Here is a 26,606-nt window from a genome sequence, read left to right on the forward strand (position 1 = left end):
TACTGATTTGCAGTGGCAGGACAGCAGCTGAAAGATTGCAAAAGCAGGATAGTTTAATTCCAGAGGTTTTGTTTTTTGTTGTGTTTTTTGGTGGTTTTTTGTTTTGGTTTGGCTTTGTTTGTTTTTTTGTTTGTTTTTGGTTTTGTTTTTTATTATTTAGGGGGACATCTTCAAACCACACCCAAAGGAGCTAAAAGTGACACACAGTGAAAACAGGAGCAATGTTTTCAAGGGATCAGAATTAAGATAAGTTTCTTCCCTATAATTGTCTACCTACCTCCTGGTGCTACGGCACTTGATAGCATTCCTTCACAGGTGGAAAACCAGTGAAGCTATACTTAATTAGAATTTAAAATCCCTGACAAGGACATCTTGGGTGGAAAGGTTAGTCACCTGGTGCACAGGCTTCATGAGGGATGTGGCTGGCACCATGTCATCAAAGGCTAACAATAGTGCAGATGAAAGAGTAGACGTGGAAAGGATCAATGAAGGCAATGGTAATGTGAGGGAAATATAAAAGATAGGGGAGAGGCCATAGGCTATTACCACCCTTGATGAAATGCCTGATCCCCTCATCCCATTGTTGCAATTTTTCATGTTTGCTGTCGGGTAATGTGGATTGGCAGCAGAGCTCTAGAAATGGAGGAGGAGATGGTGGTTGTGCACAAGCAAGTGGGAGGGCACTGAGGCCTTGAGTCATGCTGCTGTGGGGAGGCTGTTGTGGGGACACAGTGGTGAAGCACGCAGTGGTACCTACCAAACCCCCTTCTCAGTGCTAGTGGGTGATTTCATCTCCAGGCAAGCACAGATTTCTTTGTAATTGTTCAGCTAATCTCACAAAAGGACTGTACAAGTGAAGTGAACAGCAGATTATTTTAGATGCAGATGACAGACTTACAAGTGGTTTTGCTACATTCAAAATGCACCAGAACAACTGAAACTCACTGGGACAAGTTGAAGCAACCTTGTCCCTGCTCCTTCACACAGATCCTGTATGAACATGCTGATGTGCATGTTTTGGGATGGGATGACAAGCCCATTTACCTATTAAGCTGTTAAGCACAAAAATCTTAACAATTCAGACAAGAAGTCTAATCATGTTCATCATGGAGTTTGCAAGTCATTTTTCTGGGCCACAACCAGCACGTGTGACAACAGAGGTTGTAGCTAAGGCCCTCCATCTGCATCCCTGTGCCTGCATTACCACTGCTTGGATGGGGAAGGGGCACCCCTACCTGTTAGTGCATTGTGGTGGTCAGCAAGGGTAGGGGCCACAGCCTAGGGATGGGAAAGGGTAGGTTTGATTATGGACACTGGAAAGGACCTGGGGTTCCTGGGAAGCAGAAATTCAAGGTGGGATAAAACCATTTTCTTCTTGCCCGGTTTAGCCCTACATGGACTTGTCTAGATTTGAAATGGGTGGGGTATTTTTTAGAAAATATTTAGCAAGACAATTTTAAAACAGCTTGACTCTTGGCTAGTTAGAACTTCACAGCTATAAATTGGGCTTATTTTATCTGCACAACTACAAAGTCTGTCAGGTATAAACCAACAGGATATTAGTATATTAGTATGTTAGGCCACTATACTGCAAACTCTCAATCTCAGCCTGTTTCACACAGTTTTGTACCTCACTAATCTTTTACCTGTCTTTGAAATTAAAAAGTTTGCTGAAGTAATTACTGATTTGTAATAGGAAATACTGTAGAATTTTTTTAATGTATGGCCTACAGTGAAACAGGTACAAATCCATGGATCATGCATACTTTAAAAAAAATCTGGCTTTGGTAGTAAACCAAATCTGCAGATTTCAAAAATGTTATTTCTTCAAATCCAGCCCAGGATTACTAGTGGAACTGAAAGCAGGATTGATTTCTGACTGTTCAGGTTCAGAGCTCCCAGGACTGTCCTTAAGAAGCACATTTTTGCGGGAAATCAGCACCTAGTTTCCCAAGTTCCTGGATCTGATCTTAAGTATGCATAAACAAAATTAAGATACCACAGTCTCATGAGTGCTGGTGTGAAGGATGAGATTGTGAAGTCATAAAATACCAACTGGCAAAACTAATTTGGAAGCAAATAAAGCAGAGACATTTTTATTTTAATTTTGTTTGTTTTAAAGTCACAGCATGGCAAATAACATGATTATACAAATAATGTGATTGTTCAAGGTGCTTCTCACTGGAAGATTCCAATCAAGGCTTACTCTTTGTTTTCTATATCCAAATGATAAATATTTTGCCTTTTACCAAATAATTATTTATAACCCAAGGTCTGGTACCTGCAGATAAACTTGTGCTTCAGCACACTCTTCTGACATGAAAAGCATACATAAATCCCAATCTGAACTGCAATTTCACATCCTCTTTGAAACCACTCTAACAGAGGCATGGCAAGTCATTAAAGTAGTTGGCAGAGCAAAGCTTGTCAGTACACTTACACTGCAGGCATGTAACCTGTTTTCCCTTCCTCCATCTGCTGTATCACTTTGGGGTTGAGTAGGCATTGTGCAAAACAATAGCTTCTACGATGTCAGAAATATGTAGAATTCCCCTCTAGCCTGCAGCCTTTTCTATCCCTTTATATTGTGTCAAGATTTTGACATCACACCTGTGAGTGCTTTACTGAGTCTGAGGGAAGAGGAGCTGAAATATAATGGATGGTATGGTATTGCCAGGAGCATGGCAGACCATGAGAAGACCATAGGCAGATGGTCTGTTAAGTGCTTGTCCTTTGCAAATGTGGGGAATACCACTCACAGAACAAAAACCATGGCCTCGGGCCACCCCCACAGCTGGGAAATCTGCATCGGAGAAGAGTGCTGCACTTTCCAAGGCCAGTCATGGACCATTTCCCAGACAGAGGCTGGGAGCACTGATCCTGGAGGAACCTGCCGGACTGAACTAACCTTCCCCTCTGTAAGTAGAGCCAAACAGTGGAGCAGGGTGTAGAAGCATCACAAGAGCCAGTCTTGGTTCAGTGGTGGCTGCAGAGAACAGCAGAGTCTCAGGTTAGAAAAGCATTCCTGATGGTTACTGCCAAGGTAAAGCATTCCAAGGTTACTGTCTCCGTGCTCTGGGCATAAGACATAAACAAAATGTTTCAGTGCAAAAGGTGCGTGATGCCTATGTGCCTTTATTATGGGAAATATTCTTCTGAGAGCCCTGTGGATTTTGGGTGTCACTACCATCCTTTTCTCCCCAGTGCCAGGTCCCAAATTCCACTGAACTCAGTTTGATGCACTCAATGCAGCTGCTTGATGATAGAGAAAATGTCTATGGTCAAAGTGAAAACACTCCAATAATGTGAATGTGAGATGAGAAAGTAATGGTAACATAAAGGAATGTTTAAGGCTTTTTCTCAGCCAGAGAGTTTCCCCTTTCAGAAGTAAAATCAGGACATGTAACAAACAAGCATGAATTGAAAGAGAAAGTAATCTCGTGTGTCTTGTTTTTGTTTTCTCTTAGGCTCAGATTTGTACTGCATTGTAGCCCAAATTAGAGACATCTGGTTTAAGTCTGTAGGGTTATTTGTTTATGGGTTTGGCTTTTTAAATTTTCATTTTCTTCCCTTTTTTAGCTGCACTTGTCTGCTCAATGCACTGTCTTGCATAGTTAGTAGATCCAGCAGATGACCAGGGCTCAAGCTTTAGAAAGACATCTTCTTTCCTTTACTCTTTCCTTTCCCCCCCCCCCCTCAACCTTTTACTGTCTGCAAAACCAGCTGCAGAAAGGGAGAGAGGCTCTCCTTCCTTAGAAGTAAAGAGTGCCACCTTTCTTGGACGTGTTTTTCCTGATTTCTGCAGCTAATGGAATAATTTCCCTTCCTAGTTACTTTGATGAGTCTCTTTCTGTCTCCCAGTGAGTGGGGCACCTGTAAGGGTTATTGGCATCCAGACACTTTATTATAGCCTCTCTCAAGTAATGGGTTTGATTTTCATGTTCATTAAGGTCGCTCAACACATGGTGAAGTGCTGCTTTTAGGACTCTCTAGTCTCCCAGGTTGGTGTGAAAGAGGTTTTGGCACAAGTGAGAATAAAGGCCAGTACTGTCATTACCTCCTGTTCAAAATGACTCATTACTTACTTTTCTTTGTGAAATTGATGCTGTCAGTGATGTGAGAGACCAAGGATGTTCTTTCTACTAGAAACACTGCACAGAGACTTGAAGGATTTTCAGATTTTCATTCACATTTCTGCTCATTAGGTAATGCATGATGCTCACTAGGTAATACAGCTTGAGGCCAGTTTTGCTCTCCAAAGAATAAAAAAACCTTTCTTTCTTAAAGGTGCTGTAGAATTCATGCACTTTAGGATTGATTTTTATTTGTACAGCACAGATGGCCCAATCACCTCTGTCTTCACATAGAATAAACACAAATGAATCAAGTGCAAAAATTACTTTTTTGCAGGTGCTCTCCTTTTCTTCTCCTTGGATAAATCCATTTGTAGGGTGTACATGGGAAGAACTTTTGCATGGCCTGAGTTTTTTTTAGTTCAGAGATACATAAAGTGCAGTTGCCAATAAGCACTTCAGAAAATTTATGTTCCGTCCATAGTTCCTTTTTCAAATTTTCCCCTTTAAATAACTTGCACATAAGTCTTTTACACACCATTGGCACTTCTTCATCACATACTTTCATAAGAACTGTTATATTGCTTCAGTCATTTTCTTTGTCAGTGGGATGACATATACCTCCATTAGATGAACTTTTAAATCCCTTATTTGTGAAGGAAACAAAACCAGATGTCATGTCTGAGTAGGTTTTCTCTGTATTTTAAAGTCTCCCTGCAAAAGCATCTGGTTCATCACCCTAAAGGACACAAGGAGTGTGAGTTTGCAGAAATGTGTGGCCCTGTCTTCTCATAATCACAGTTTTCAGTGGGTGTATCTACACTAAGGCACTGCATTGCAAAATGACAAAGATTGCCAGCCTTTGTCTGGTAAGCAGCCAGGTATCAAATCCATTCCACTTGCAGCCTGTTCTGTCTTCATAAAGACTCTTCGGGAGTTTGCAAAGGACTGTGGCAGATAGAGAAATTCTTTAGTAGTTTAATTATGCATTCAGTAAATCTCATAATAATAGAGTATTATATTTAATTTCATATTTTACTTATTTCTAATAAGATGCAGACTGCTAACTTCAGATGTCAGAATTCAGCTAGTTTGTACCTTACTAGTGTTTCTTGAGACCATCAGCACACTTTAAAAGACATTATGAATCATAGGCTGTTTACCTTTCCATTTCCACCTCAGAAACAGAGCTGTTAGTAAGGACTAGACAGACAATTCTGTGGGAGGGGGCAAATCTGATAGGAATTTCTGCAGTGGGAGTAAATTTCCACATATTTGCTACATACACAGACATTTTATATATATATATATATATATATATATATATATATATATATGGGAGTTTGCTGCAAGATTCATTTAAAATTGTGGTACGATGTAGTTTTCTCACCCTTTGTTATTGAAACATTAATACACATTTTGCACTAGGTGATGAAAGCTGTTTTACTTCACTCTACCTCTGCCTTTTAATTTATTTATTTCCTAGTTCTTTCATCACTGTCATTTTATTGGCTATTTGCAAGTTCAATCTTTTAATTTGCCCTGTGTAATGAAATTCTTCTCAAATTACCTGCTGTTTTCCATCAGCCAGTGTAGCTACCTTGTTATTCTGCTCCCTTTTTTCTCCCATGACCATCCGTCCCTTTTTTGAACCTGTCATTCTGTATAGAAAAGCAAAGACCCCTCCTGTGCTGCTCCAAAACTCTCAGGGAGGCAGGGTTTTGCCTGCTGTTTCACCTTTGGCTAAAATGCAAGTAAAAGCTTATGAATTTATTCAAATAATAAAAAAGTTTTATCAGAACTAGAGAAGAGGCCTGAGGTCAAGTAGTAGTGGTGATACAATTGTCCTCTCCATCCTTCATGACTCATGTTCATCCTCCTTCCTTTCACAGGTGCATGTAAATGATGACTGTTGTGCTATGCAGGTAGGGCCAGTGGTAGCATCCTAGGCTGATGGTGCTAGGGATAAAATTCTGTGCACTTCAATGGTTGACTGAGGACACTACCTACTTATTGACGTAAATAATCTGCATTATCTCTATTGTGGAAAAGAATCTCTGTGGACTTTTTTTAAGGACAAGCAGAACCGGACAAATGAGAAATAAGTGAATTGCCTTTCTATTTCCTTTGTACAGCACATCTGCCCAGCCGTGCCCTACTTTGCTGCTGCTCCTCCTCCTGCTCACATGTAAGCCTGGATGTCTCTTTGGAAGATGCAGCTGAAAGTGGTTGGCTGTCCTAACTGATGTGTTCTCCTCCAGCACTGACCTCAGGTACCACAGACACATGCCAGACCCAGTGGCTGCTCCTGGCTTTTCTGCCACTGCGCAAGTGCTAATTGTCAAACAGCTACTGAGGTCGCTGGAAGTACTTTCCTTCCAGTATCTGGTCCACATTGTGTGGGTTTTCAGGCATAAGCAGTTTCTGAATTCAATAGCAACAGTCAACACACAGATTTAAAAATTGCTGGAGAGGTGGTTATGATCCTCTTTTCTAGCCTTCTGGTTAGTCAGAGCTGTATACACTGTGTAGTACACAGCTCAATTTAAGCACAATATTTTCCTCACCAAGGCAGAAGAAAGGTATTTGAAGAAGAAAGAAGAGGATGTCTGCCTGCATTTCTTTATTACAAATTTTCATCCATGTACAAATCAATTGCCATTTTTAGATTGCATGGGAGAGATTGCAAAGATTAGGCACAAAGTAAAACTTGAAAATAGATTCCTTTTGGTGTGTACCAAGCTTGGGGCCCTTATGAGATTGTATCACTACAAATGGTACGCCCAGAAATATATGGTTCTGGCAACTGTGAATACTTACATGACCCTTGTCATTTTAATGTCTTCTGAGTAGAAATTCATACATGTGCTCTTGCCAACATTATATACTACCTGTAGGGAAAGCTTTTGATTTTTTTGGTTTCTCACATCCTGGTAGGAAACATACTTTATCCATAATTTTGTACAAGTGGAATCAATGTGTAAAGTGTTGAAGTGGGGTCCTGTACATCCCTCTTCCCCTAACTCTTCAGAAAAAGTCTAAGTGGTAAAGGATGTAGTGCTTTCTGTCAAGAAAGACAATGCTATTTCTTTTTCTCACTGGCATTTGGCAGTTCACACAAGCTGGATCTTTTCTCTGCAAGTACCAGTCTGGTTGTGTACACTGCACTTCTCTACTTACCAGGTAACTTCCTTTTTCACTAAGAAGTGACAGTGTCGTAAAGCTGATTACACTTGAAACAAAACTTTTGCATTGATGCCATAATGACTGACATAAGGACCATTTTCTATCCTTTAATGAATTATTGCAGCAACTGACAACTTTTAGCACAGGTGGCCATTAGCTGCCAGGAAACACCTGACCTAAAGCTGAGTGTTTATTAGCTATGAATGTCCAACCAGACAGCCATTACATCAAGTATGAAATAATTTTCTGCATGTCTAAAAGTTAGAAGCTGAGCTGGCCATTGCCACGGCAGGCAGCCCACAGATGGCACGTTGAGGCACTGGCCACAAGACGAATGGTCCCATCATAATCTGCCAGCTCCGTCTCACTTGTTTGGGAGGCAGTGAACACTGGTAATATGCTTTTCCCTCCTGCTTTCAATGGTTTTGCTCCTTCAGATGTGAACGGTCCTTTTCAGGGAGCAGAAGGAAAGTCATCACACATTGCCTGACCCTGGGTAAAATGGTCCTGATTTGAACCTCACGTGGGGTTAAGTTTACATGAAGTCTGAAACACTGTCTACAACAAGAAAAGTCCCTGTTGAATTCAGTAGAATTTAGATCTCATGGAGAGCAATAAGGAATCCTTTAAATCAGCTGCTGTTATGCCAGTTTTGGTTGTTTATATTTCTAGCTTTTGAAGCTTTGCCAAGGTAACTTGCAAGGCTTCAGGGTGCCTTCCCCTTGAAACCGTACAGTTAAGATGCTCTTCGTCCTGATTCAGCATGATTCTTGGATAGAACACACTGTTTCAATACTTTTGCCTAGACAAGGGCGCTCTTCAAACTAGAGGCTAAAGAAAAGAGTGTGTTATAAAGCTGGAAAGGAACTTTTTACAAAACCATGTATTGGTAGGAAAAAGGCTTTAAGCTGAAAGAGAATAGATGTAGATTAGATAATTAGGAAAAAAAAATCTTACTTTAAGGCTGGTGAGGTACTGGAAGAAGTTGCCTAGAGAGGTTACAGGTGCCCCATCCCTGGAAATATTCAAGGCAGAGTTGGATAGGGCCCTGCCAAAGCTTACTTGGTAGAAGATGTCCCTGCCCATGGTAGAGGGGTTGGAACTAGATGATCTTTAATCTTTCTTTGGATCTGCTACCCCAAATCATTCCTTGATTTTATGAAATCAGGCTGCCAGCACTGGAACATGCATAGAACTTGCCTGGTACACATTGCCAATGGCTGAGATGTACATAGAGGCCCAGCATTCCACACAGGGAAAAGTGAAATGTTTCATACATTTTCTGTACATATAAAAGCTAAGCAGTTCAAGCAGCCTACATCTGAAGCTTGCTGTATAATTAAACACTACTGCATCATCTAAATGTGTGCCCATTACACAGAGTTGGGGTTTTCATTAACAGCCCTGTCAACAAAGCCTCAGTGATACACATTCAAAAAAAAAGCCTCAGTGATACACATTCAAAAAATAGATCATGTTCAAGTGTAGAGAAATTTATGTTTTTACAGACTTTTATTCAATAAATTATATTTAATTTTTCTGAGATTCTTCTTTTTCTAAGGAATAACACAGACAATAGAGTTTTACTTAATAGTTAAAGCAAAAAAACCAAAGAACCTTTTATTTCTCCTTATAAAACTTATGAAGTTTCTGACATTTTCTCTCAGGTCAGAGACATTGCATACAAATACCTGTTCTGCCATTCAGTCAGTGAGGCAAAATCTGAAACCAGTCTCATCCCTGGAATAGCTCAGCAAACAAGCTGCATGTAATCCATTTTTATTATTAATACTTCAGTTAAGATTCAGGTACCATATTTTACTCCTTATAATGAGCATGGTTTTACAATGGATGTTTGGAGTTTATGGTACATAACATCACTGACATCTGCAGACTGCCTGTCATGTGCACCAGAGCTGGATTAAATATAAGTACATTTCTTTGGGCAGTAACAGTGTAGAGAGATAAATTGAAATGTATGTCTACTTTGCTCTACATGCACAAACATGATTTTCCCTGTTATTTCACCACATGGATATATTTGTTATAATTTTGTTTATCAACAAAATATATTATTAGTGTTATATTGCATGTCACGTAAAAAAAGATTAGTTGGTGATGTCTACTGCAGAAAATGCTCATGTGTTTCCAGTCCCAATGATTTTACAGTATAATTCCTAATATCCCCATATGATTTGGGATGAAGACCCAATATTATGCATTTCCTCCTCTCATGTCTTTTACACTATGGGGACAGACATTATATTTCTGTAAGAGGCATGACTTGGCTGATTCCTGGATCCATGATTTTCTTCTGTGCTAGCCATATCTTGAGAAGGCCGAACTGGAACAGAAGGGTCATCAAAATAAATCTCTCCACCTACTGAGTAGTTTATGTTCAGAATTTGATGCGTTGGTGGGAAATATTTTTTCTGTTTCAAACAAAGATCAATTCCTAATTGCCACAGTCCTCATGAGGACGTTCTAGTAGCTAGTTAAGCACCATCTTGCTATTTTTAAAATGAAGCTGTTAAGTTGCAAACCTGCCATCACACATGCACAATCCATCTCACTGTCTGTGGGATACTGCTGGGTCCAGTTTGAGCCCAGTTGTGTAACAGTGGAGCCTGTTATCTTGAATGAAACAGCAGCAGTGTGTTTGTGCTGAGGACAACCCAGGGAGGAAAGCACACAGATAGCTTCTGGGACTTTTGGGGGACAGGCCTTCTCCTCACACTGTCAGTTGCAGCTCATGTGGTGATCAACAGCATCCTCCAGCAACAGCTTGCAGGCTGAAGAGGTATGCTGGCTCTGCTACCTCTCTTGTCCCATGCTCATCCCTCTGAGAGCAGAGGGCACCATATGTAATCCACTGCTGGATGTGTGCAGTGCAGGTGCCATGCTGGACATGGATCAGTGGAAAAAGCTGTGCTTCTGAGGGTTTTCAGGTGGCCATTTTTTCCCACAAGCACAAAACTGTAGGTGCAAAAGCAACATGAGGAGGACAAGCAAAATTTCACAGTCAGCCACCTCAAGGGTAGGAGTGGTGAATCTTTTCAATATGAAGGAATTAATTTTTACATCTTCTGTTCCATGGCTTCCTATCATTGGAGTAGGTTTGCTCCCTCTTAGTTCCTAAGGCTCATCCTTGCATCTACCCCAACAAAATCAGTAGAGTTGGCTCTCTGATCCCATGTATGCATATCTAATGGCTACTACCGAAGGAAGGCATGAAGATGAAGCATGAGGCTGATGTTTGTGCTTGAAATTTCCTCCCCTAATTTGATGCTGGGTTTCATGTTGCACTGCCGTATTTCTCCACAATATATGCAGTAAGTCTCTCTGTATTTTCTTCTGTGGACCTCCTTCTGTATCAGTAAGTTGCACAAAGCCAGATTCTTGTTTTGAACTTTATGGATCTATGTTTAAGATACATGAAACTCCAGTATCATGAAACTATTTAGGACAAAAAAGAACAAAAACCTAACAGCCACTGAATCATAATAATCATAATCAATAATCATAAGATTATTGTTCTTTCACAGTAGGGAAATCTGTTTAATCTCCCATAACTAAACACCCTGGCCTGGGCACTGTGGAGAAGCAGACTATGCACAGTCAGAAATAGCAGCAGGAAAGAATGCACATCAGGGAGCACATTCTTCACCTTACCCTAGAGATACTGAAGAAACAGAAGGGGGAATCTCCTTCAAATAGGAACCAAACCACCCACAGCAAAATTTTCATCAGAAAATGCCCCGTATTAGACCCCAGCTAATCTAATCTGTGTCAGGCTTTTGTTAGGATTCACTCAGAAGTAAGACAGTTGGTAGGACTATCTCAAAGATTTATCAAAGAGGTAGTTAATTTAGTGTCTCATACAGAAAGATCTCAATTTTTATACTATAAAGCTTGACTCCTGACAGTGGGCGTAGTGCAGACCCCAGACACCATCTGGACCTGTGGAGGGTGCAGCCTGTCCTTGCTATCACTCAGAGGGAAGAGAAGGAGAGACATCTGCACTCAGCTTTGCGGTCACAGGCATAACATCAAAAGACAGTTAGTATGGTCTTTAATGTGGGAAGAAGAGTGCAGATTCATTATGAAGTTAAGCCAACAAAAGGATCTTTTCCCTATCAGCAGTCAATGCTGGTCGTCCCTCTCCTGCTCTCCTGTTTCTGTCACTTTTTTTTTTTTTTTTTTTTCTTTTTTAAAGAAACCCAAATAGTACTCAGACTGCAGAAGCAAAATCAACTACGTAGGATTTTCCTCCCTTACTCCCCCCACCCTGACAGAATGATTTTATCACATAATAACCAATCTAAACAGTGCGGTGAAAATCCTACTTTGCATGCAAATGTGCAGACAGTGTTACCACAGGAATGGAGTCTGTTTGGGCATGGGGTGAGCAGAAGCTCTTTGCTCTCTTCTGAACAGACCCAAGTAGTGCAGCAAGACATTTTCAGATTCAGGGAAAGCAGGAGGAGTATCTCTCTATTACAGCGACTTGATGAGGGTCTCGGGGTGAGAGAAGTGGACGAGAATGTTAGTTCATGATCAGAAGGCTGGATTTATTGATATATGATATATAATACATTATAACTATACTAAAAAGAATAAGGAGAGAAGTTGCAGAGGCTGCTAAGCTAAGAATAGAATAGAAAAGAATGAATAACAAAGTTCTGTGTCTAGCAGAAAGCAAGGACAAACTCTCCTGTGAGTGGTCAGCAAATCTAAACTCACAGAAGACTAATCACTGCTGCACTTGTTGCATTCTACACTAGCTGATAACAATTGTTTACATTCTTCTTCTGGGGCCTCAGCTTCCCAGAAGATGAACAGATCTCAAAGAAAAGATTTCTATGAAAAAATGTCTGCGACATCTCTCCTGGTTTTTGCCACTTTGCTTTGACTTTACTGCCCAGAAGGAGACATTTTCAGATGCAGGAACCCTACAGCCAACAGGAGGTTAGCAGCAGGAAGATTTGTCCTCTACCCAGAGAGTCAAGTGGTTCAGACCAGCCTCATACCTTTCATAGGAAAGCAGAATTATCTGCATACACTCCAGCTGGGATTGAGGCTCTGTTTACCATCACTCTTCAGTTTCGGAGAAATTGTAAATGACTCCTTGCCTGTACAAAAACCAGGGTTTCATGGCAAGACAGATTTGGCCTTCTGCCTGCTGCATTGCCTTGGCCCTTTGGAACGAGACTGCTAAAAACACTTGACAGCTTGTTTCCACAGATTTTATACTATGCCCTGAAGTCATGCCATAATCATGTAGCTAGCACTGCTGGTGCCTACATGTCCCCATGCTACAGGGGGACACTAATGTAATGGCATAGATAACCACTTCCCAACAGTGTGTAGCTGACATGAGTGTTGGAGATATGCTGTCCAGACACCTCTCACATTCCTGTGAGAGCATCACTGCAAGCTATGAAAACAGCTCACTTGTCAACTGGCAGCCACCCATGCTAAATAACTGGGTGCAGCCCTATAAGAGACTTTTAACATCTGGTTCTCTGCCTATATTTGAAATCACCCATCTCATTGTTATCAGGAATTACTAATAACCCTTCACTGGTTCCTCACAGTTGGTGGTATGTACTAAGCACTTGTCCAGCTGTGTTTTTGAAACACAGTGATAGAAATTTGATCTAATATTCTTGCCACCTTACTTATGCATGCTTTGTCTTATCTAAGTGGTTTCAACACTTCATACCTTCTGTTTCTCTCGCTGCTGCATGTCAATATTCTCTGTTTATTCTGCAGGGAACATACAAGCTTTATTTGCACAATTGTGAGTACAACAGGGCCCCAAGATTACTGTTCCTCCCATAGATGAGGCTTGAATTTTAGCATTACTCTGGATTCAGGCTGAAGGATTCACACACTCATTCAGGCTGGGATTCAAAAGTAGCAAATAGCAAGGTGACGGATAGCTACTTCTGGCTTTTGGCATGTAAGCAAAGGATTTAGCAGGCTGTAACTGCACAAGCTTACAAAGCCTGGAACAGACTGGCAGGCACTGACGTTTGTGTCAGCTGAAAAAGAAAGGAACAACAAAAAACATGGAACACAGAACAGTAGTACTTCAGAAAGGAAATCTCAGCTATTTGCAGGATGCCATCAGCTGAAATTTCTAAAGACCAGAAGGGCCCATTTTAAAGTGCTCAGCATGCCCAGTCAGGGCCAGGTTTTCAGTCAAGCTCAGTTCCCATGGAGGCAGCTAAACAAGAGCCAGATTTTTAAAAGCACTCAGTATCCAGCTGTTTCCATTGCAAAAATTCTGTCCCAGTTTTTAAACAGACCTTAGCACCACCCAACAGGCTGTGTTATTTCAAAAGCTCGCTCTAAGTGACTTCACACCTGGTGTCATTGTTTCATTGGCTACCTGTAGAAGATCAGGCCACCTCCATTTCTGCCTTCTTCCACCTCTCCTGAGCCCTGATGTGATCTGAATAATCAGAACTATCCAATATCTGTTCTGGGTACTGTACAAAGGGGGAGTATCAAGAAATGCACCTCACAGACTACAGCATGGTGAGCTTCACAGTTCCGCCAATTTACCAGGCACTTTTGAGCTGCAAGAGCCAGCATTGTGTGTTGACTGCCAATCATGCTGACTCACGTCAAATTATGTCATCTTCCAAATGTCTGAGTTTGGAGGTCTCAACCTTTTTCATATGCAGATGAAGTTGAGAGTTTCTTTCTCCTGAAGTCTGCAGAAAAACAGAAAAGACAGCAGACTCCATGATTCAGGGAAGACTGTGTGGCAGGTGATATAAAACATTATCTGATTATCAACACTTGTAGAAATTGCAGTCTTCCTTCCATCAGCATGTCAGTGTGAAGGTTTCTAAGGGCAGGAGTAACCCTCTGCTAGGAGAAGCCAGCCTCAGAGGTCCTAAACCACACACAGCTCTTACACTTTCTCTCAAAAATTCTGAGAGCATGTAGGAAGTGCTCAAAATACAGACAGCGTGGGAAAGGGTAACATCTTCTGCCCTAGTGCCTAATTCAGACCATGGAATGAATCACAGAAATTCTCAGAAGGTGATCTATGAGAAGAACCAATTTTCTTTTATTTCAGTTGTTTGTGTTGGGACTTTTCTGTTTGTTTGTTTGTTTGTTTGTGTTGAGTTTGGAGGTTTTTTGTTTGGTTATTTGGTTTGGGCAGGGTTTTAGGGTTTTTTTGGGGGGGGCTGGTTGGGAATGGGGAGAGGTTGTTCTTTTATGTGAAGATCAAGGTGACAGAGGGGAAGGGCAAAAACTTGATTCAAGGAGCCCACCACACAGACAGGCTCAGGCTGTGCACTCTAAGGCATGGGTAGCTGAAGACACTTTTATCCTTTCAGAGAGAGCTTAAAATGTTCAAAACAAGCTACTTCAAAGAAGAAAAGACCTGAAGAGCAGGTGAATTTCAGTCATTTTTTAAAAAGATGCAGTTAATTTGAGAGGCATGTATCTACTCATTCAAAGCGTCATTCTCTCCTCTCATTTCCTCAATCCCCCTTGCTGTGTGACCATGTGACACGCAGCCGTTTGGTGAGAATCGAGAGAGATATTGGCAGTTTGGGAGCTGTTGTTCCTGCTTATGTATGCAAAGAACATAATTGCTAAGTGCATCATCTGTTGTAATTTGCACATCCACACACAGAATAGATCAGGGCATTCTTCCCACAAGGATGCAGTGCCTTTTTTCCCTCTCTGCTTTTCTGGGCAGTAAAATATTAGGTCTTCTGGATGTCACTGCAGCACAGGCTGAACCAATGCCCTAGGAGGTGATCCCTGCCCCAAATATCTTACACTCTTAATATAGCTGCAGACAACCAGAATGTGAAGCAGTTTTTCTGTAACTCTCTTGTTTCACACACAAGTTTGAAACTACTTGAGAAATAATTTAGGTAGGTCTGCAGCAGGTGTGAGATGCTAGCAATGCCAAACCCAGCACTACAAAAACACTCTGCAGTCACAGACACACCAAGCAGGAGCTGTGTGGATCCCAAAGGTTTTCTAAGCAAGGGCAAACCATGGAGCAGTCAGTGAATACTGGTTTGGAAAGCAAAAATAGCAGCTGAAAAGAAAAAGTAGCATCTCTGTAATGATAAGAAGACAAAATACTGGAAAAATGGTTAGAAATCTAGAGAGAATATCAGGGTGATTTTCAGGCTCCCCATCAGTTGTGTTGATTCTTACTGTCAGCCATTTGACTTATCATGATCTTCTGCAGCAGAAGCCAAGCCAGTATGCTCCTCAAAACCTTAAGATGCAGGTCAGACAAAGCCCTCACCTGAAAGTGCAAACTTCACAGGCATATTAGACACCTCAGAAACCAGCCTTATGCTTCCTCATGGCAGGGACAGGGTCTTGTTGTTGTTCCATCTGACTCCCCTAAGTCTTTTCTCCCCTAAGTTCTTGTTCCATCTGACTCCCCTAAGTAAACATGCAGCTCATAATGTGTCTTGAATTCCTTTAATTTCTTCACCAAGCTGTACTTCTTGCAGAAGATTCCTCAGTTACTGTTTAGGACCTTCAGCAATAGAATCTCATTGTCCAAAGACTTTTTTCAGTCTGTGACAGACCCCACTGATGTTTATATTAAGATCCTTTACTCAGTGGATCCTGATCATGTTGTCTCAGGGAGCCTAATCTCTTTCCCTGATGCCTGGAGTGCTATGTCTCTTTTTAAGCAGAGATTCAAAAGAGAAAATTTCCCTTCAGACAGTGGTCTTTAAAACAGCAATGCACCTTGTGTGAACACATGGAGAGCCCGCTGAGCCTCCATCAGTGTGGGAATGTCAGTTCCTTCCCAGCCTAGCTCTTCAGGTTAGTGGAGCAGAGAGCTGCACAATTGGATGCTACTTTTGTGTAGCAGCACCAGAAATGGGGGAGCTGGGGACTGCCAGTGAGCACCAGGCATTTTCCACACATGTGCTTTCAGGTTATGCTTTATGTGTGCATGCAAAGCGCTCTCCTCCAGCTGCACCACGGGGACGTGGCCCCCAGGCAGAGCCAGAGCCACTAGAGGGCATTTGAAGGACATCACATGAGTGGGTGGCAGGTGTCTGGGCTGGGGGATGAGCCAGCCCTGCCAGTGTGTCCCACTGTTCCAGGCTGAGGCATGCAGCAAGACGTCTGATCTCAGTGCCCTTCTAATTCTATCTTTCTGCAGTTGCCCCTGGGTACTTTGAGTTAGTGGCTTGCAGGAAGCATGGCATAAGTTCTTTCCATGGGTGAACTGCTGCAAATGGGCAGCAGCTGAGGTGGAGCAATACTGCTAAATGGACTACTGAATTACTATACCTCCCTTGATCGCATCCTTGAAAATAGCTATGCATGTAGATATCAAACAAAGCTTTTTTCATCAGTTTTAATCAGCTGCCTGCAACCTCCTCATTTAGTGTTTCTTGGCATTAAGTCAGAAGTCCATGATTTTCCTATATTTTGCCCATCTACTCTCTCTTAATAGAGAGAGCTGTTCTCAAAGACCAAACTTTAACAAAAGCCTACACCTACATTTCATACTAACCTCTTTCAAGTCCATTTCCCTAGACTGAGGAGTTGAATGTGGCCTTCTGTATTCCAGATGAAGGACAGGGCCTTCAAAACAAAATATCTGCAGTGACTTCATCACCACATCTGCCATCCAAAGGGAATGCCTGACACAGACTATATAAATCCTTTCAGTCAAGCTTAAACAGCTCCCCCAGTGTTCCTCTTTACTTCCTCGTTATAATTTTTTTTCAAGAGACCAACAGTACAGAAACAGCATGCTCTTTCAGCAGGCACTTGCTTGGTGATATTCTGCACAGAAAATCAGATGAATTCCCATGAGTAAAGTTTGCATTGCAGAGTTTCAGGTTGGTATTTCTACCAACTGCTCCGATTGTGTTAGAGGAAAGGGATAGGGAGGACAAGGGTGAGCTTCCACTTGCAGTGGGACAAGAAATACTAGAATGAGTTTGCCTTTTTCTTGTCTATTGTCAGGGTTTTTTGTAGTCCAAGAATGACCAAATTCTGCCTTAGTTATCTCCCCATCAAATTGCTTGGCAAAACTTCAGATGTGCAGGAGTGGCCTTCTAAAAATAAGCAGGAGTCTTGCAGAGTTGAGAAGGAAATCCTAATGCTTTCCACAGACTTGAGAGAAAGGACGCCAAACCAGCATTGAGTCAGACAGGTCAAACTCTACAAAAGTAGAAAGGGAAACAGTCTGTCTATCCCTCAGACATTCTTAGTTTGAGTCAGGGGATTGGGAGCCCTTTGGGTACGGGTCCAGAGTCTCAAGCCCTATAAGTGGCAGAGAAGCACAACACCATGACTCATCCATATGTGCTAGAATGCAGCTGTTGTGGGGTGGCACTGGGAGTGATAGGCTGGATTTAGCTCAGGACACAACTGCTCAGGTGCAGTAGTATGAGCACCTGTCTGCTCTTGGAAGCAATCCTGATGGACATGTGAGATAGCATTGGGGCTTTTGTGTTTCTCACTGGGGTTGCTACACCACCCTTCTGCTTCCAGGAGCTTGGATTGAGCACATCAAGCTTTATAGTCAAGAGAGGCACTTTTATACAAAGTCATGCCTTAAATCTCAGCAATAACTCAGAAGGCAGTGCAGGGATTATTTTTATGCCAGTGGTAGGGACAAGAGATGTTTCTTGGGGCACAGTAGCAGACCTGTGGGTAGAGCTCAAGAACGTTGATAACGTTATTCTGAGTCCAGCATCCAGCTTTTTTACATAGCAAGTCAGGTTTTACAGGCATTGAGCTACCTGTCTCCATTAATGAATTAAGACCCAGCAAAACACAAACTGAGCTAATTGGTATATTTTTCCCTTAAGAAGAGAATTAGAAAACACACTTGTACTGGGAATTGCGAATGATACATTCTGCCTGGAGGAAAACAAATTATCACTCCAGCAGGGAAACTCACATCCCCAGGGTTCTGAAAGCAGCTCATGTTGACTCTCTTGTTTTAGTCTGTGGGGGATTTGAGAGGAATGATTTGAGACAGGAGCAATGGGGAAAATTCTCTCCTTGTGTTCTCTTTCTCTTTTACATGACTGTCACACAACAGGTGATGAACACGCTTCCTCAAAATCGTTGTGGTAAATGCAGATTACATTTCATACACAACAGACAGTTGCTGCAAATCTTGACTTTTTTACATTCTTTACATTCTGTACATTACAGTGTACATTCTTTAATGATATACTGTTTTCAGGGAGGCCATAGATGCCATTCTGTTCAATAAGTAATAGATTATATATTTTTCCTCCCACAGCATGAGGTGCTGTTTGAAAGGAGAACTGAATTAAATAAAGAAAATAAATAAACTAAATAAAGTTCCCACAGTGAACAGAAGGCACTACAGTTACATAGTTAAAACTGCTGCTGGTTTCAGGATGGCTTTGTCATCTTAGGTTACCTTGGTGACACACAGGTGGGAGAAGACTAGTGTGATACCATAATCCTGACTTCCACAAGAATGTAGTATTTTCCTTGGGCTGCTATGCAAATTCTTGAAACCTCCTATGAAAGCCATCTGATCAGATCTTGTATGAATTTGGGCTATTGCAAGGATACTCCAGAGGTTGTCTGAGGAGACAGTTCACATATGTCCAGTGTTAGACACCAAGAGAGGACATGAGCTTCGCAGATCGCATTTCAACAGTGACTTTATCAGTTGTCAAGGCTGCACAAGCACTGGATTTTAAAGTTGAAATTAGGTGTGGAACCTTAAAATACCACTTTTGTGGAATCTTGGCTTCTGGCATGGTAATCTTACCCTGGTGATGTCATGTGGACAACATTGCCGTGTCCTGGTGAAGTCACTGCAAACAGGTTATGTTTGCAACATCAAAGAGGAAAGGAACAAAGTAGAAACATACTTTTAGTATTAGGTTTAAAAAAATCCTGTATTTAAAAGGTGTATTTCTTCTATGATTACAAGTGTGGGAAAATCTGGGATACAGAACTTCTGCATAAATTGAATAAGTTATCATTATTGGACAGGAGTTATGGCAAAGTAAATCTACTGGATGCATAGAAATTATAATTCTTAGGAATACATCAGGATTACATCAGGACAAATAAAGGCTGAAGGTAAACTTCGGTCAGACAGTAAATACAAAATAAAAATACTGTACACAGACTTCTGAATAAGCACATGGAAGCTTGAGCAATTTCTTAAGAGAGCCAAAACATCTTGCTGACCTCTGTTTGTAGGGAGTGCTATTCTCCTTATGGTATAAGACAAGATTCAGTTATGCGCATTTATCAAAGTATTTGTCAGTATTTGTGTGTTTGTACTAACACGAGTCTAGATGGCTGTATATGGGTACAGCACAATGAAAAAAACTTAAGCAAAAATTAACATTTCTTAATTTTGTTTTTTTCTTTTCATGGTAATATCTGCTGTCATAAGATAATAATGTGTTCTACTATATAGGCTTTGAGAATCAAAATGTAACATGTAGCCCTGAACATTGTCATCTTCCTGGCAGAAACACAGGGTAGTATTTGGAGGAATTTATGTTTGCTGACAAAATATCTAGTTTCCTACGTGCAGACCTATTAGCTACTTGTAGATTTTAAAACATGTGCTAAGCAGCTGTGACTGTGTGGGCTAATGCCGCATCCAAACCCGTAGCCTTCTCCTCTCTCCTCATTCAGACTGCTGGGAGAAAGGGCTGTGCTCTATTTTCTGTGCAGCCGAGGGTCTCTCAGGAGACACCTCTTGTTGAGTGAAGAGTGTGCCTCAAGAAGGCACACAAGCAAGAAGTGTAGAGCTGCTACTGACTTTGACAGGCTTCCTCTTGTTACTTCCTCATAATCCCATCTTTCAAGCTAGTATTTGGAGTGGGCAAGCGACTTTATGTGGAGATTTTTGTGCTTCTCAAAAAGAGACAATTATACACAGTGATGTTTTTGACTAAGCAATGCGACACAATCTCAATTACACTTCAGCCACCACATATTTTCAGTATTGCAATCACAAGAATCTTTCTGTGAAGAATAAATTGTAGACAAAGTAACTTACTGAGAAGAGCACTGTTTTTTGATATCTCCCTCATACAAACAAATAATAGTTAATAACATTAATTGAGCAGATTCTAGGGCAGCTGGCCAAGGAAAGTATTTGTCTTGTGCTGAACACCTTCTGTTGCACTCTGCAAACACAAGCTGCTAGAATGACCTCAGCACTTCTTTTGCTTTTATTCAAAGTCACCGAGATGTTTATGATTCAGTTTCCTCCCTATCTCAGCAGTAAATACCTACGCAGCAAAGGCCTGTAAATCTGCCATTCAAGCAGCAAAAAACAACAACATGCCAATCCAATAAATGACTCCCTCACAGTGTTTTCATTATACAAAGAAGACTTTTTCTGTGTTCTGTCCAAGAACACCATCCTGCAAAGTTTGCTTTATAGTAAACAAGGGAGGTCCAGCAGAGATGGGCAGCAGATCAGAGGAGAATGTCATGTTGACTAAAGCAGGGTGAAAAAGAAAAGAAGGCGTAGTTATTGTTGAGCATGTTCTTAAATTATCCAGTGATTCTGTTAAATTAACTTTCCTACACAGATTGCATTTTTTTTGGAAGTGGCCTTTTGTGGCGGTATTCATTAATACCTAGATATTTAGCAGTTCTGTGAATGGTTTGATATTCTTTTCTGCTTTCTGAGTAATAAAATGAATTATTTTCCTGTATATTTTGCTGCTAATCCACTAGAAAGGGATAATCAACCAACAAGCAGTTGAAGCAACTTTTTTGTGGGTAAATAATAATTTATATTTGGCTACAAAGTGTATTTCAAAACCTTGCGAACAAAAAAATCTGTCAGAATGTAAACTAGTGCATTCATCATTTACAAACTGAAGAAAAGACTGTTTCAAACTTACTGAGTAGTTTGCTCATTATAATTTGTTCAACTTCAAAGTATGTGATAAAGCAGTGAGGAAAACAATTTTGAAATGCCTCTTTCAGTGCCCAATGCCCCATTTATACATCTGCTGATAAATAAATGCAGAGCAAAGATGGTGTTAAAAAATAATTTTGTTTCACTATTGCTACTTTTCTTTTGAGAGCTAGTAGAGATCAGCATTTTTCTTTCCCTATAAAGGTATATTTTCAACATTTCTTTATTACTTAGGAATAAAAATAAAACACCTGCAAATAAAAAAAAACTCTAAGAAAACTAAACCAACCAACCTGAACAACAAAAAAAAAACCAAAACCCACAACAGCCCCACAAAAACACAACAAAAACCTCCACAACACCAAAATCAAACAGGCCCCCTTGCAAAAAAACAACACACACACATGAAAAACCCTAAATAAAAGAACAAAGAAAGGCAAAGAAAAGGACCAGAAATCAAGAGCTACAATCAGATTGGCTCAAACATTTTATATCCTGAAGGACTTGGTTGTCTTCCATATCTCTGGGCTCAGCCTGTTGCACAGGCATCCATGCATTTTTCTCCTTCAGAATAAAAGCCATTTTGCCATTTTCAGTTGTGGCAGGATGTTATATAAACAGCTTTTTACCTAACTCAGGAAAAATAAGAGGAAGAAGAGGAGAAAACCCAGATGATTTCATCTGTTTGTTGCATTTCTCTGTAGTGGCTTGATTTTAAAAAACTGAGACACTTGCTTCAGTAGGTATGTTTTAGAGCTGATGCCAGGAAGGGAATAAAAGTGGTGAGACAAAGAAATAGAGAGAAGGTCAGAGCCACTCCTCTTCAGTGTAAGAATGTGGAAAGAGAACAAAGGGGGAGGATGAGCAGACAAGAGCTATGTGAGCCTTGGAACAAGAGGAAATGGCAAATTGTTTTCTTGAAAACAAGAAAAACAGAATTCAACACTTTCTGCACATAGAAAATAATGTTAAAATGTTAATTTCAACATGTAGAAAATAATGTTAAAAGCAACAATCAGCTGAGGAAGCTGAAACCTAGGGATCTTGAAAGAAGGTTCAGTTTTGGCAGTATAATAAGACAGGGAAGAAAAGAGGGGAAAAGTCTCAGACCCAAGGAAAGTCAAAGCACTGCAGGAAGACAGAATGAGGAGGTCAGCTCTGTCTGTGTTCATCTGCACACCGAGGGCTTGGCGCACATGTGTGTCTGCACGAGGAGGAGGGCAGAGCAGTGCACAGTGTGACTGCACTGTGGCACACTAGAAAGAGTGCTTACCACAAGAAAAAGACACACCAGAGTGATTTAGCACCAGCTGTGCTTACTATGTTTTAAATGGGTTTTTTTTCCCTTGTTTTGTACAAACAAGCCTAATTTTGAGCAGGATATTGTCCTTTCATTGCCTTCCCTGTAGCTGATGTTCTTGTCAGCATCTCCTGCCCTAAAATACAAACCGCATTGTAATGATGCTGCAGTGCACTAACTTTCAGGGACAGTGGGAAGATCAACCCTTTGATAGCTGTGAGGCCTCTGCTGCCAGAGTAGGAATAAAAGCCTTCAGAAAGGGATGGCCTGGCTGCTCCTTATTAAGGTATTTAGTATATTTTGTCATGAAACACTGGAGAATCACAAAGTAACACACGGGCAAAGCACAAGGCCCAAGGAACAATAGGAAGCCAGTGGTGACTGCTTTTTTCTAGCTCAAACTACCTTGTTGATTACAGCGTGGTAATAGCAGTGTTTCGCAGGCAGATGTGCTCCTTTGTAATGCACTGTGTGGGAACAAGGGAAAATTAAGGAACACAGGGCTGGTCCCCACCTTCCTCTCCAGTAGTACAAGGCTCCAGAGAAAGGCAATGCTGCCCAGGGCAGGAATAAGCACCATCTCATTTTTTTTATTGCCTGAAAGATCAATTATAGAAAAAACAAAAAATGGCAGATTTTAAAAAGTGTGCATCGCAACTGTAGGAAAATATCCTAGCAAGGTCATGGTAACAGTTTGCTCCTGTCTATTTTATCTCTACCTATTGTAAATTCCACTACCCTGCTATGTCACAGAACTTAGAAAACTCTTTCTACAGACCTGAATTAAGAGCTGTCTCTGGAAAGATTATCTAAGATGTCTGTCTCAGATACCTGGAAAACCTTAAGACATCTTTATTGCAGAGAGCTGTAATTATCTAATACACCGGGAATATGATTCAATTACACATCTATTGCAGAAGCAGAGCCAAAAAACCCCACAACAAACTGTGCAAGTTTGCATTTCTATAACTGCAGAAAATTGGGCGGTCCAGTAACCTTGCCAAGGTGTTAGCCATCAGGAACTTTATTCGGTATGCTATGTGTCTGTTCCCCACAGCCTTGCACTACAAAGGAGGTTAGGACAGGGGTTCCTTCAGGCATGTGGTGGAGCTGTGTGCATCAAAAGCAATACTGAAAGTGTAGCTTGAAGCAAGAGTAAAATGTGGTATCTTTACAGCAGTGTTATTTCACAGAAATACTGCCTTGTCTAAGTACTCTGGATAGCCAGCCAACTCACCACAAAATAGGAGAAGAGGGGTTGGGCTAACACAAAACAGGCATGGATTTGCCCTCTGAGGCAAGCCAGACCGTAGGAGCATAGTACTGGAGGCAGAGGGGGCAACACCAACCTCCCTGAAGTGGGCAGCCTGAGTCATGCCAGGTGAGTTCTGTGGAGAGCCTGGTGCTCTTTATGGATGGAGCCTTAAGTCAGCAGCCCAGGAATGCACTTTCTCACAAAATGTGTAAGCCTGTGTGTATGCATTCCCTGAGGACCTTGGAAAGAGGACATGACTTCTGGTGCCAGTGCCATTCATTTGGCTGTCTGTCCCAGGCTGAGGTAGGCAAGAATTTTTTTAGAGAGTTATGATGATCCTCAACATCACCATATGTAAACTTGATTAAAATCGTGCTGTCCTATTAGCCCATTTTTACTTAGCCTTTCCTCAGGCAGGTTCCCAAACACTAAGCAAAATGGACTTCAGGATCTAACTCAGGGAATTTATTTTCTTCCATCACAACAGGAGAGAATGTTCTGCTCTAAGAATCTGAAAAAGATTTTTAAAGTATATCCACAAAAGAAGTTTCCTCTGGAACCCTTATTTCCTGGCTGCAGTATGCCTGTCACATTTCCACTGATTCATTGTTCAGCTTCAGGAAAGAAAACGGCTCTCAGTCCCTTTGCTGAAGTTTGCTTCATTTGTAGCATAGCCTGTGATAAAATCCTCACTGCACTGTCTTGGATATTCACTGCATCCTTGTTAAACAAGGGGGAATGCTTGATGCATAAATTATCCTGCGCTTAATTTTGCATGTCATATAATTTTAGAGCATTTAGAAATGCTGGTCTTAGCCAGCATTTATCCTCACAGCTGTGGCAATTTCAGTCTCAGTGACTTGCTTGCTAAGGATACAACACGGAGTTTCCACTGTAAGCAATGCCCACAGTGTCTGAGGGACAACAGAAAACTTTAAGGCATAAACTCTCTTACCAAGCAGCATTCACCTTTCTGCAAAGAACAGGCATGTAGATCAAGTTCTGCTCAAATGCCTGCACTGACCATGACCACTATGAACAGACTCCAGCCCTCCAGTCCATAAGCAGAGCCAAGGAGCATGACATCACCCAATCACTTAGCAGTCACACAGCTTGCTCTTTCCAAGTGTGTCTTTCCCTCTACCTGGTTTTGCAGGCTCCCAAAACAGTGCAGCAGGAGAGAGAATGTTTTTCAAACCTGCTTGCTACAGTGGGCTGTGCCTCCAACGCACTTCAGTATATTTAACTGGAGACAGCTGCAGCAGGCATAAACAGTATCAAACCCTGGTGAGTTTTAGGTCAGCCGCAAGACTGCAGGCAGTCCTGCCCGCTGCAAAAGTACAACCCTTCCCACAGGCCGGGATAGGAAGCCTTCACCTTACCTTACCTAACCTTGACAAATCAAAGTATCATGTATTCTTATATAAATTCCTGATGGAGACAGGCAGCTGACTTCATTTTCTGAAACAAAATTATCCAGAGAGACTCATACTTTAAAGGAAGTTTAAAAAAAATACTATTAAAAACATCTTGTTCTGTTTTTCACAAACAGCAGAAACTCCCTCATTAGCTAAAGGACATCACATTAAATAGAGAACAGATGTTGTAAATAATGAAACTTTTTCTTGAGAATACTAACAAAAGGCCTCATGGTTCCCCTAGCATCTGTGTTACATGTTGTACTCTGAAACAATCCACTTATATTTTACTCTTCATCTGTCAGTTGTGAAAGTGTTTTTAAGAAGGTAGTGAACCACTCATTCAAGATTGGATGACTGAAGATACCCCTGGACATGCTCAAGCAAAACAGAACCAATCTCTTTAGGAAAGAGAACCAGCAAGCAGGCTCTGTGTGTAAACAAAATTCTCCTCACAAGAAAACACGATGACCATCATGACAGATTTGTTATCTTAAATGGACAATGAGATGTGGTCAGGGCATGTGAGCTTAAAGGAAATGGAGTGAGGCACCTGCTTCGGACCTCTGCAGTTTGTTTCAAGTCATGGAACAATTCCCCTCTTCTCCTCATTTTCATCCTCTTTCCAGATAAAGGCCACAACTCCAGCTTTAGTAGCAACTGAATTTTTTTTCTGTTGTAGAATTCCAGGAAAAGGATCATGCCTGAAAACGACCATTTCATTATTTGTGAACTGAAGCAGCTGAGAAATGCTTTGAGAAAGGACATCCCAAGGTTAAAAAGAAGGAAATGTTTCTTCACCTGTTCTTGTGCCTTACATCTATCTCATGATTAAACTTGCAATATCTGCTCTCTGCCTCTCTGTGGCTGCTTCCATCTGTGCAATTGTGTTGGGGTCACTACTCTAAAATCTGCAGCTGTCCTCAGCCTTTCCTTTGCATAGTCATTTGTCACACCAACAGTTTTCCACCTGAAGGGTTTGTTGGCAGCAGGAGAGTCTCTGTGAGAGTATTTGAACACCTGCCCTAAAACAGCCATTTCTGAATTTAGCCAGGGAAAATCAACTAACTGGTAATTCTCCCCTCTATTAATCAGTGATGGAGGCTTGCAATGCCCCAAAACACTGTTTTTCATCTAACATGGTAAGCATCTAAATTTAGCTCCTGGTCTGAGCAGTACTTGAGAAAAAAGCTCAGTCACAGAAGCCTACTCTGAAGTGCCCAAGTTCCCACAGCGCAGATATCCCCATGCCTATTAACCTCTGCTTCAGCCTGCTCTTGGAGAGGCAGTCCAGGGCCATACCAGTTGCAGAAATGCCAGACAACAGTGAATGTGGAGAGTCTGGTTCAAGCATGGCTTAAAGAAAGAGGCCATGAAGGCATACAGTTGAAGGAAAAGTAAAAGGTAGTTGTAAAGCAATTCCCAGGCTTGATTCTATAAATAATTAGGCTCT

At 41.3% G+C, this 26,606-nt stretch overlaps 1 long non-coding RNA gene across 2 annotated transcripts in view; it reads left to right on the forward strand.

The window, feature by feature from the left end:
- The window catches only part of LOC132086876 (uncharacterized), a 67,610-nt gene extending 41,071 nt beyond the window's left edge, over positions 1–26,539 (forward strand). For both annotated transcript variants that reach the window (XR_009420448.1, XR_009420449.1), the window contains 2 exons: positions 6,209–6,346; positions 25,836–26,539. This is a non-coding gene — a long non-coding RNA (uncharacterized LOC132086876). The remainder of the gene's footprint in view (positions 1–6,208; positions 6,347–25,835) is intronic.
- Positions 26,540–26,606: the final 67 nt, after the last annotated feature.

This window comes from Ammospiza nelsoni, chromosome Z (genome assembly GCF_027579445.1).
Source record: "Ammospiza nelsoni isolate bAmmNel1 chromosome Z, bAmmNel1.pri, whole genome shotgun sequence".
Lineage (NCBI taxonomy): Eukaryota > Metazoa > Chordata > Aves > Passeriformes > Passerellidae > Ammospiza > Ammospiza nelsoni.